The 12,500-nt window shown below is 46.2% G+C and overlaps 1 pseudogene across 1 annotated transcript in view; it reads left to right on the top strand.

Moving 5' to 3' along the window:
* The window catches only part of LOC308333079 (transcription factor COE3-like), a 36,912-nt pseudogene extending 36,256 nt beyond the window's left edge, over positions 1-656 (top strand). The window contains exons 15-16 of the transcript XR_013966247.1: positions 7-63; positions 601-656. The product of XR_013966247.1 is annotated as a transcription factor COE3-like (transcript). The remainder of the gene's footprint in view (positions 1-6; positions 64-600) is intronic.
* The last annotated feature ends 11,844 nt before the right edge of the window (positions 657-12,500 follow it).

The raw sequence follows: 12,500 nt of genomic DNA on the forward strand, positions 1-12,500 counted from the left end.
CCGCCGTCAAACAGAAGAGCGCCTTCGCGCCGGTGGTCCGCCCCCCCACCTCACCACAGACAGGTACCTGTCTGTCTGTCTGTCTGTCTGTCTGTCTGCGTGCGAGAGGTTCCAACTTCCAAATATCTGAAAGTAATTTAGTTAAAACCATTTACACACCATTTACACACACACACACACACACACACACACACACACACACACACTCACACACACACACACACACACACACACACAGTAGTGAAGTAATGAGTCGGTAAATGAAAGTGCATGTTGTGACATGCCGTCTGTCATTAACAGCTGTCCTGTCTAATCACTGTGTGTGTGTGTGTGTGTGTGTGTGTGTGTGTCTGCCTGCCTCTCTCTCTCTCTGTAATTCAAATTGTTGTCTCTATCTGTTACTGCAATGAATGTCACTGAAACAAATTCCAATCAACTCTGTTTACATGGCAATAAATAATCTTGAATCTTGAATCCTCTCTCTCTCTCTCTCTCACTCTCTCTCTCTCTCTCTCTCTCAGGAATGTCAGGTCTCGTGGTCCCTCCGATGTGAGCCTCCTCCTCCTCTCACTTGCCCCTCCCTCTTCCCTTGTCGGGCAGCCAATGATCTCTCAGGGGGGGTGTGGCCTGCCCCAGGAGGCGTGGTTTCTGACTAGCCAATCAGGAAGACACAAACAAGCCCTGTGAAGATGTTTCTATGAGTTCCCAAAGGTAAACTATTACACGGCTAAGCAACACCCGGAACCTTTCAAAATAAAGGCACTAGAGTGCCTGTCAGATGAGGCGGATTTTACTCTGAAAAGCCCCGCCTACTTCCTCGTGCTAATCAGTCTGATCTCTGTTTAGGAGCGTTAATATTGCTGTATTGCTGTGAGTGGCTCACAGCCTGATGGTGGTGCTATAGTGTAGCAGAGTGGCTCACAGCCTGATGGTGGCTCTATAGTGTAGCAGAGTGGCTCACAGCCTGATGGTGGCGCTATAGTGTAGCAGAGTGGCTCACAGCCTGATGGTGGCGCTATAGTGTAGCAGAGTGGCTCACAGCCTGATGGTGGCGCTATAGTGTAGCAGAGTGGCTCACAGCCTGATGGTGGCGCTATAGTGTAGCAGAGTGGCTCACAGCCTGATGGTGGCGCTATAGTGTAGCAGAGTGGCTCACAGCCTGATGGTGGCGCTATAGTGTAGCAGAGTGGCTCACAGCCTGATGGTGGCGCTATAGTGTAGCAGAGAGGCTCACAGCCTGATGGTGGCGCTATAGTGTAGCAGAGTGGCTCACAGCCTGATGGTGGCGCTATAGTGTAGCAGAGTGGCTCACAGCCTGATGGTGGCGCTATAGTGTAGCAGAGTGGCTCACAGCCTGATGGTGACGCTATAGTGTAGCAGAGTGGCTCACAGCCTGATGGTGGCGCTATAGTGTAGCAGAGTGGCTCACAGCCTGATGGTGGCGCTATAGTGTAGCAGAGTGGCTCACAGCCTGATGGTGACGCTATAGTGTAGCAGAGTGGCTCACAGCCTGATGGTGACGCTATAGTGTAGCAGAGTGGCTCACAGCCTGATGGTGGCGCTATAGTGTAGCAGAGTGGCTCACAGCCTGATGGTGACGCTATAGTGTAGCAGAGTGGCTCACAGCCTGATGGTGGCGCTATAGTGTAGCAGAGTGGCTCACAGCCTGATGGTGACGCTATAGTGTAGCAGAGTGGCTCACAGCCTGATGGTGGCGCTATAGTGTAGCAGAGTGGCTCACAGCCTGATGGTGACGCTATAGTGTAGCAGAGTGGCTCTCCCCAGGTTGAACATTGGTGAGGACCAACTATATGAAGATAGGTTGAAAAGTGGTGAAGTGGTCCTTTAAAATACTAGGGGAGTCATTCTGGAGGTGCACGGAACCGATCTCATTGGCTCCTGGGCTGTGACATCATCATCGAGCCCACACTGTTTCTTCAGGAACTATTTTTTATAATGTCACAGGAAGTAACAATCTGCTACAGGAAGTGATGTAATGTCATGATTGGCCAATCAGAAACGAGTCAACAAAGCCGTGTCATAACATTTCTGACAAAACAATGCTTTGGCCACGCCCCCCCCCCCCCCCCCCCCCCCAGCCAGGCCCTGCTCCAATCAAACCATGTCTTGTTTCCGCTCACTGTAAAAAGTAAAAATGTAAATTGTTGCATTATGATTGGCTATACCGTGACTGTCTGTCTTCCTGTCATAATAGCCCCTCCCCTTTCCCCCCTAAGCCCCGCCCCCTCTCCTTGCCCCTGTATTTCTACCTATTCTTCCTCGTCTTGAAAAAAAGAAAAAAACAACTTCCAAAAATGACAACAAGCGACTTCCTCTATCCATCCTCCCTCTACCGACCAATCACAGGGGCTCATCCCTCCCTCGACCGAACCAATCACAGAGGGGCGTACGTTTTGAAGTGTTTTTTGTAACATAAAGTATGATTATAAATATTGTATTTCTATCAGTGTTTTGTATAAATGGACTTGTCTGTATAATCATCAACACTGATGATGATGATGTCATCACTAATGGACGTCGACTTGTCTGTAAGCATCAACACAAATGATGTCATCACTAATGGACGTTGAGTTGTCTGTAATCATCAACATGTCATCATGACGTCATCATGATGTCATCATGATGTCATCGTGTTCTGAGCCTCATGGACTGACTTTAACCGTTTGGCTGCCATGATTCATTAATTATTTCACGCCAGGATGCCACCGTTTTTACCCTTATTTGGAAGAACCTTTATCTTATTTTGAAGAGCCAGAACCCGCGACCGGATGTTAACTCTTGTTACTTACACACTATGTGTGCCCGAGGCCCAAATATGGGAACGATCCCAAATAAGGGTCGGGGACTGCAGGTGCCGAGAGATTCGCACCTTCCTGGGGTTCCGGATTAAGAGACGGACAGGATTCTCTTGAACGAGCGCTTCTTCTCGGGCGGTCGTTAGCGCGTAAAGTCCTCAGTTCGGCGTCTTCGATCTCCGTTCTCAGCTAAAGTCAGTCTTCTGCTCGCAGGCACTTGTATTTATAGCGTTGAGGTGTCAGAGGTGACGTCACCTCTGACCCCCCCGGTTATGATGTCGGAGCGACCCCTCTGGTTCCTTCGTAACACTATATGCGTGTTGTCGGAATCTCCCGCTCGGCGATCAGAATGGCTTACACAACTACAGCGTCGACGATCGGCCCGGCCGGCGAATATAACCTTTATGTGACCAGAAACGCCATCTGGGAACCAGGAAGTACTGGAGATAGAAGCCATCCAACGGAACAGATATAGAGTGCAGTGCACGCATGCAGGTCTAGATGGCGCTCCAGCTAGCATCCCAGTGCTAATGTGAGTAGCTCCAGCTAGCATCCCAGTGCTAATGTGAGTAGCTCCAGCTAGCATCCCAGTGCTAATGTGAGTAGCTCCAGCTAGCATCCCAGTGCTAATGTGAGTAGCTCCAGCTAGCATCCCGGTGCTAATGTGAGTAGCTCCAGCTAGCATCCCAGTGCTAATGTGAGTAGCTCCAGCTAGCATCCCAGTGCTAATGTGAGTAGCTCCAGCTAGCATCCCAGTGCTAATGTGAGTAGCATCACGACCCGTTCGATAAGCGTTATGAGACATCTATATGACAACGGGGGTTTTAGTGTGCTACTAATTTTAACACAATGTATGCCGAGAATATTTTTAAATTGCTTTTACTCACATGTTAGACAGCCTACGTACGGATCCCACGTGCGCGAACGTGGGAGGTTATAATTCCATGGTGTTACAACAGTAGCATGACCATGATGTCACCATGATGTCACCATGATGTCACCATGACATCGCAAGCATTTTCTACGACGTAATGTCTTCACGTTGTTTTTGCACAAGTTATATGTATTAATGAATTATTATTCATTCATAATTATTGTTAATAATATTCGTATAATTTTGTTATTATATTTATTATGTTAAAATGTTCACCAAAAACCTCCTGAGTAAATTATTACTGTACATTACTTTATTTTATACCAACAAATCACGGCTTAAAAGTCATTCAACTGTAGCCGCGCACGCACGCACGCACGCACGCACTGTACACACTGTACATGTCTCATTTTGATGTGTAATGAAAAAATTCAATACAACGCTGCTCTTTCTCTCTCTCTCCATCTCTCTCTCTCTGTCTCTCTCTATCTCTCTGTCTCTATCTGTCTCTCTCTCTCTCTCTCTCTCTCTCTCTCTCTCTCTCTCTCTCTCTCTCTCTCTCTCTCTATGTCTCTCGCCCAGTGTCGATAGACAGTGTTGGTTGTTTATTGTATTAAAGTAACAATGTAACAGAATGACCTGTTTCTTCTCTTCATTATACATTATAACCAGCTGGTTGTGTTTGGTCTCATTATAACCAGCTGGTTGTGTTTGGTCTCATTATAACCAGCTGGTTGTGTTTGGTCTCATTATAACCAGCTGGTTGTGTTTGGTCTCATTATAACCAGCTGGTTGTGTTTGGTCTCATTATAACCAGGTGGTTGTGTTTGGTCTCATTATAACCAGGTGGTTGTGTTTGGTCCCATTATAACCAGCTGGTTGTGTTTGGTCTCATTATAACCAGCTGGTTGTGTTTGGTCCCATTATAACCAGCTGGTTGTGTTTGGTCTCATTATAACCAGGTGGTTGTGTTTGGTCTCATTATAACCAGCTGGTTGTGTTTGGTCTCATTATAACCAGCTGGTTTGTGTTTGGTCTCATATAACCAGGTGGTTGTGTTTGGTCTCATTATAACCAGCTGGTTGTGTTTGGTCTCATTATAACCAGCTGGTTGTGTTTGATCTCATTATAACCAGGTGGTTGTGTTTGATCTCATTATAACCAGGTGGTTGTGTTTGGTCAACCCATAAGCTGACGTCTCTGACGTTTATAACAAACCAAAATTGGTTGAACATTGAGCAAGTTATGGTTATTTATAAAGTACATGCCCCATAGACACAATGTTATGAGTGGTTATTTATAATGTACATGCCCATAGACACAATGTTATGAGTGGTTATTTATAATGTACATGTCCCATAGACACAATGTTATGAGTGGTTATTTATAATGTACATGCCCCATAGACACAATGTTATGAGTGGTTATTTATAAAGTACATGCCCCATAGACACAATGTTATGAGTGGTTATTTATAATGTACATGTCCCATAGACACAATGTTATGAGTGGTTATTTATAATGTACATGCCCATAGACACAATGTTATGAGTGGGTTATTTATAAAGTACATGCCCCATAGACACAATGTTATGAGTGGTTATTTATAATGTACATGCCCCATAGACACAATGTTATGAGTGGTTATTTATAATGTACATGCCCCATAGACACAATGTTATGAGTGGTTATTTATAATGTACATGCCCCATAGACACAATGTTATGAGGAGAGGAGAGGAGAGGAGAGGAGAGGCTTTTCTTTTGTTGAGTTGGAAAACAGAACTTATAACCTCATTGACCTTCAACCACACACACACACACACACACACACACACACACACACACACACACACAGAGGGTCCCATAGGAATGATGCTTTCAGCAGAGTTCTGCGGTTGCCATGGTAGCGAGACCCTCCCCCTCCCAGTTTTAACAACACCTCTCTCTCTCTCTCTCTCTCTCTCTCTCTCTCTCTCCCTCTCTCTCTCTCCCTCTCTCCCTCTCCCTCTCCCTCTCTCTCTCTCTCTCCCTCTCCCTCTCCCTCTCCCTCTCTCTCCCTCTCTCTCTCTCTCCCCAATGTGGTTCAATTCTGACCAATCAGAAGCCCTGAGGTTTCACAAAGTAGCACAGTACAATAGTAGGTCACTCAGTCTCATGGTGCCAGTCAGTCAGTCAGTCAGTCAGTCAGTCAGTCAGTCAGCCAGTCAGTCAGTCAGTCAGTCAGTCAGTCAGTCAGCCAGTCAGTCAGTCAGTCAGCCAGCCAGTCAGTCAGTCAGTCAGTCAGCCAGCCAGTCAGTCAGTCAGCCAGCCAGCCAGTCAGTCAGTCAGCCAGCCAGTCAGTCAGTCAGCCAGTCAGTCAGTCAGTCAGTCAGCCAGCCAGTCAGTCAGTCAGTCAGTCAGTCAGCCAGTCAGTCAGTCAGCCAGCCAGTCAGCCAGCCAGTCAGTCAGCCAGTCAGTCAGTCAGCCAGTCAGTCAGCCAGTCAGTCAGTCAGTTAGTCAGTCAGTCAGTCAGCCAGTCAGTCAGTCAGCCAGCCAGCCAGCCAGTCAGCCAGTCAGTCAGTCAGTCAGCCAGCCAGTCAGTCAGCCAGTCAGTCAGTCAGTCAGTCAGTCAGTCAGTCAGTGATGTTATTTTTTTATCTTTAGGTGCAATAATTACTTTTTAAGGAACTGCAGGTAATAGTTAATATACTGTTAACTGTATACTGTAATAGTTCATATATTATGTTAAACTTTAACACTGCTGAGTACAGCCTTGTCTGAACAGTGGTTTCTAATTATCCCTGTTAACTGATCCTAGAACAGTGGTTTCTAATTATCCCTGTTAACTGATCCTAGAACAGTGGTTTCTAATTATCCCTGTTAACTGATCCTAGAACAGTGGTTTCTAATTATCCCTGTTAACTGATCCTAGAACAGTGGTTTCTAATTATCCCTGTTAACTGATCCTAGAACAGTGGTTTCTAATTATCCCTGTTAACTGATCCTAGAACAGTGGTTTCTAATTATCCCTGTTAACTGATCCTAGAACAGTGGTTTCTAATTATCCCTGTTAACTGATCCTAGAACAGTGGTTTCTAATTATCCCTGTTAACTGATCCTAGAACAGTGGTTTCTAATTATCCCTGTTAACTGATCCTAGAACAGTGGTTTCTAATTATCCCTGTTAACTGATCCTAGAACAGTGGTTTCTAATTATCCCTGTTAACTGATCCTAGAACAGTGGTTTCTAATTATCCCTGTTAACTGATCCTAGAACAGTGGTTTCTAATTATCCCTGTTAACTGATCCTAGAACAGTGGTTTCTAATTATCCCTGTTAACTGATCCTAGAACAGTGGTTTCTAATTATCCCTGTTAACTGATCCTAGAACAGTGGTTTCTAATTATCCCTGTTAACTGATCCTAGAACAGTGGTTTCTAATTATCCCTGTTAACTGATCCTAGAACAGTGGTTTCTAATTATCCCTGTTAACTGATCCTAGAACAGTGGTTTCTAATTATCCCTGTTAACTGATCCTAGAACAGTGGTTTCTAATTATCCCTGTTAACTGATCCTAGAACAGTGGTTTCTAATTATCCCTGTTAACTGATCCTAGAACAGTGGTTTCTAATTATCCCTGTTAACTGATCCTAGAACAGTGGTTTCTAATTATCCCTGTTAACTGATCCTAGAACAGTGGTTTCATGTCCAGGACCCCCGTTTGAAGATGTATGCAAGACACCCCCATGAGAGAAGACCTTTATGTAAGACAAGGCTTACCAGCCTTACCCCCAGGGGTCCAGAGGACCCCTGGGGGTCTCAGAGGACCCCTGGGGGTCCCCAGAGGACCCCTGGGGGTCCCCAGAGGACCCCTGGGGGTTTCTGAGGACCCCTGGGGGTCCCCAGATCCCACTTTGGGAAACCACCGTCAGTGCAGACTACAGTCTGTTGCTGTGCATTGGTATCCTCATTATGTCTGGCAATTTTGGAAAAATCCTGATAATCCCGACAATTTCTTCATTGTGTTTGTGTGTGTGTGTGTGCGTGCGTGCGTGCGTGCGTCCGTGCGTGAACGTGTACGTGTGTGTGTGTGTGTGTGTGTTGGGGGGGGGGGGGAGCAGTGTTTGTGTCTAATTAGCATACAACAACAAACAAACGCGTGTGCGTGTGTGTGTGTGTGTGTGTGTGCGTGTGTGCGTGCGTGCAGCGTGAGAGGTCAAAATCAATCTAGTTTGATAAATAACACACATGCAGCTATAGTGTGTGTGTATACATTGGAACTATCCCATTGAGACAAAGCAGGGTGCTATGGGCTATAGTTCCACACATTGGAACTATCCCATTGAGACAAAGCAGGGTGCCTATGGGCTATAGTTCCACACATTGGAACTATCCCATTGAGACAAAGCGGGGTGCCTATGGGCTATAGTTCCACACATTGGAACTATCCCATCGAGACAAAGCAGGGTGCTATGGGCTATAGTTCCACACATTGGAACTATCCCATTGAGACAAAGCAGGGTGCTATGGGCTATAGTTCCACACATTGGAACTATCACATTGAGACAAAGCGGGGTGCCTATGGGCTATAGTTCCACACATTGGAACTATCCCATTGAGACAAGGCGGGTGCCTCATTCCTTCCTCCTTCCATTGTTACAATGGGAGTCAACGTTAGTGTCGCCACTCTCTTACTAGATTACTCTTCCGTAGGCCTGCTGAACGGTGTCGCTCTATATTCGTGCAGCTTCCAGCTTTACACCAGAGGAGAAGAATCCAAATGAGTTAATATCACAGGGAGACTCTTCACATACTCGAGCATGTCTGAAATAAGTGTCAGAGCTGAAATCGACATGTAAATAAATAAATAAATGCTTAAACATGTAGCTAGGTGTAATATTAGAGACCACAGAAGACATGTAAATATGACATAAATGCTTAAACATGTAGCTATAGGTGTAATGTTAGAGACCACAGAAGACATGTAGATATGAAATAAATGCTTAAACATGTAGCTAGGTGTAATGTTAGAGTCCACAGAAGACATGTAAATATGAAATAAATGCTTAAACATGTAGCTAGGTGTAATGTTAGAGACCACAGAAGTGAACCTTTCAAGCCTGTTTTCTCAACTCGCTGTTTTCTCTGCTCTAGAATAAATATATCTTATGACATGAACAAACGAAAATTCCAAAACGTCCAATGTCAGTCACAACAGATCTACAAGCTCTGTGTCACAACAGATCTACAAGCTCTGTGTCACAACAGATCTACAAGCTCTGTGTCACAACAGATCTACAAGCTCTGTGTCACAACAGATCTACAAGCTCTGTGTCACAACAGATCTACAAGCTCTGTGTCACAACAGATCTACAAGCTCTGTGTCACAACAGACCTACAAGCTCTGTGTCACAACAGATCTACAAGCTCTGTGTCACAACAGACCTACAAGCTCTGTGTCACAACAGATCTACAAGCTCTGTGTCACAACAGACCTACAAGCTCTGTGTCACAACAGATCTACAAGCTCTGTGTCACAACAGATCTACAAGCTCTGTGTCACAACAGATCTACAAGCTCTGTGTCACAACAGACCTACAAGCTCTGTGTCCCAACAGATCTACAAGCTCTGTGTCACAACAGACCTACAAGCTCTGTGTCACAACAGATCTACAAGCTCTGTGTCACAACAGACCTACAAGCTCTGTGTCACAACAGATCTACAAGCTCTGTGTCACAACAGATCTACAAGCTCTGTGTCACAACAGATCTACAAGCTCTGTGTCACAACAGATCTACAAGCTCTGTGTCACAACAGATCTACAAGCTCTGTGTCACAACAGATCTACAAGCTCTGTGTCACAACAGATCTACAAGGTCTGTGTCACAACTCCCTCAGTCAAATCTGGTGACAAAATGTGCAGTCGGCTGAACGTATAGCCGATCTACAAGCTCTGTCTTGGCACAGGCATCAAGTTGCGTTGCGGACAGGTGTGTGTGTGTGTGTGTGTGTGTGTGCATGCGTGCATGCGTGCGTGTGTGTGTGTGTGTGTGTGTGTGTGTATAGCTGTCTAATCTGTAAAACCACTCCTGTTTCATATAAAGCTTCCATTATATCTGATGGCTGTGAAATTGTCTCCTCCGCTGTGTACGTGTGTGTGTACGTGTGTGTGTGTGTGTACGTGTGTGTGTGTACGTGCAGTGTGTGCGTGCAGTGTGTGTGTGTACGTGTGTGTACGTGCAGTGTGTGTGCGCGCAGTGCGTGCATGTGCGTGTGTGCGTGCGTGTGCGTGCAGTGTGTGCGTGCGTGCAGTGTGTGCGTGCAGTGTGTGCGTGCAGTGTGTGCGTGCAGTGTGTGCGTGCAGTGTGTGCGTGTGTGTGTGTGTGCGTGCGTGTGCGTGGTATAAAGTTAGCGGTGTCCAGGTCACATGGTGATAGGGTGAAACATGATGGATCAGCCCTGGTTGCCGCGGCGATAAGAACAAACATGATGGATGAGCTTCAGTTATCATATCATATCACTGTGGGAGCAGTGCTCTGATTGGCCGCCGACTCTCCTATCTTCTGATTGGCTGCCGTCGCTGTCTCTCCTCATCCTGAGTGGTATACACACCTTCAGAGTAAAAGTACCTAGTTACACCTTCAGAGTAGAAGTACCTGATTTTACCTCACACTGTGCACTTCAGAGTAAAAGTACCTGATTTTACCTCACACTGTGCACTTCAGAGTAAAAGTACCTTTTATACAGCAGTGCTGATTTTGTCGACTAAAATTATGACAAAACAATGTCCGTCGACTGCCTTTCTTCACTGACGAAAACTAAATGTAAACTAAATTAAAACTATAAATTAAAGCTATAAATTAAAGCTATGAATTAAAGCTATAAATTAAAACTATGAAGCTACGATGACAAAAACTAAGACTAAATATATATTGAATTTTTTGTCGACAAATAAAAACTAGACTAAAATGTTAGGAAGGGACAAGAGATCCACTACAAGTCATTTTACACTTGGTTGCGCTGCGACGCGTTGTGTCAACATCGATGGAGGGGAAAGGAACTGATTGGAATAACGTGTAATGTATCCTTCAGAAACCAGTCTGTGTCTCATAGGAGGGCTGTGGGCAGTTCAGAAACCAGTCTGTGTCTCATAGGAGGGCTGTGGGCGGTTCAGAAACCAGTCTGTGTCTCATAGGAGGGCTGTGGACGGTTCAGAAACCAGTCTGTGTCTCATAGGAGGGCTGTGGGCGGTTCAGAAACCAGTCTGTGTCTCATAGGAGGGCTGTGGACGGTTCAGAAACCAGTCTGTGTCTCATAGGAGGGCTGTGGTCGGTTCAGAAACCAGTCTGTGTCTCATAGGAGGGCTGTGGGCAGTTCAGAAACCAGTCTGTGTCTCATAGGAAGGCTGTGGTCGGTTCAGAAACCAGTCTGTGTCTCATAGGATGGCTGTGGGCGGTTCAGAAACCAGTCTGTGTCTCATAGGAGGGCTGTGGGCGGTTCAGAAACCAGTCTGTGTCTCATAGGAGGGCTGTGGGCGGTTCAGAAAGCAGTCTGTCTCATAGGAGGGCTGTGGACAGTTCAGAAAGCAGTCTGTGTCTCATAGGAGGGCTGTGGGAAGTTCAGAAACCAGTCTGTGTCTCATAGGAGGGCTGTGGGCAGTTCAGAAACCAGTCTGTGTCTCATAGGAGGGCAATGTGAAAATGGAAGCCATCGTTCTCACGATGAGAACAATCTGAATATGCTTAAACAAATGGTGGTATTTTCATCATGAACATTAGTGAGGACCAATTATATGAAGATAGGTTGAAAAGTGGTGAAGTGATCCTTCATCCCCCCGAACCCTCCAAACTGGGGTCCCACAGGGATCGGTTCTTGGTCCCCTCCTTTTCTCACTGTACACTAAATCCCTTGGCACTATCATCTCTGCTCACAATATATCCTATCACTGCTACGCCGATGACACACAACTGTTTCTATCCTTCCCCCCCTCTGCCACTCAGGTGGAAGAGCGCATCACCGCATGCCTGGCTGACATCTCACAGTGGATGTCCTCCAACCACCTCAAACTGAACCCAGACAAGACTGAGCTTCTCTTCTTCCCAGCTAAGTCCTGCCCTATGCGGGAGCTAACTATCTCCATAGACAACGCCCTGGTAACGTCTGTCCCAACAGCCAGGAATCTTGGTGTTGTCCTGGACAGTCAGCTCTCGTTCAAAACTCACATCACAGCTGTCACTCGATCCTGTAGGTTCACACTCTATAACATACGACGAATTAGACCGTTCCTCACCCAGGAATCAGCCCAGCTCCTAATCCAGACAACAGTCTTGTCAAAACTTGACTATTGTAACTCCCTCCTTACTGGCCTACCAGCATGTGCACTTAAGCCTCTCCAGCTGATCCAAAATGCTGCAGCTCGCTTGGTCTTCAACCAGCCAAAATTCTCACATGTCTCCCCCCTGCTCCGCTCCCTCCACTGGCTCCCGGTCGCTGCCCGCACAGAATACAAAACCCTGATGCTGGCATTCAAAGCAACCAAAGGTATGGCTCCCCCATATCTTGCAAGTATGATCGAACCCTACAAACCCTCCCGCTCACTCAGATCAGCCAACGCAGGGAAGCTGGAAGTACCCTCACTAAAAACGCCGGGACAACGCTCCACACGTCCCAAACTCTTCTCCCTTCTGGCTCCAAAACTGTGGAATGCACTTCCCATTGCAGTCAGAACTGCAGCATCACTCCCAATCTTCCGCCGTAGTCTGAAAACCCACCTTTTCAGACTCCATCATGGCCCATAGCACTTACCCCACCCCCTTAGATAGCAATTC

Source organism: Protomyctophum bolini, assembly GCF_963924005.1.
Source record: "Protomyctophum bolini genome assembly, chromosome: 18".
Lineage (NCBI taxonomy): Eukaryota > Metazoa > Chordata > Actinopteri > Myctophiformes > Myctophidae > Protomyctophum > Protomyctophum bolini.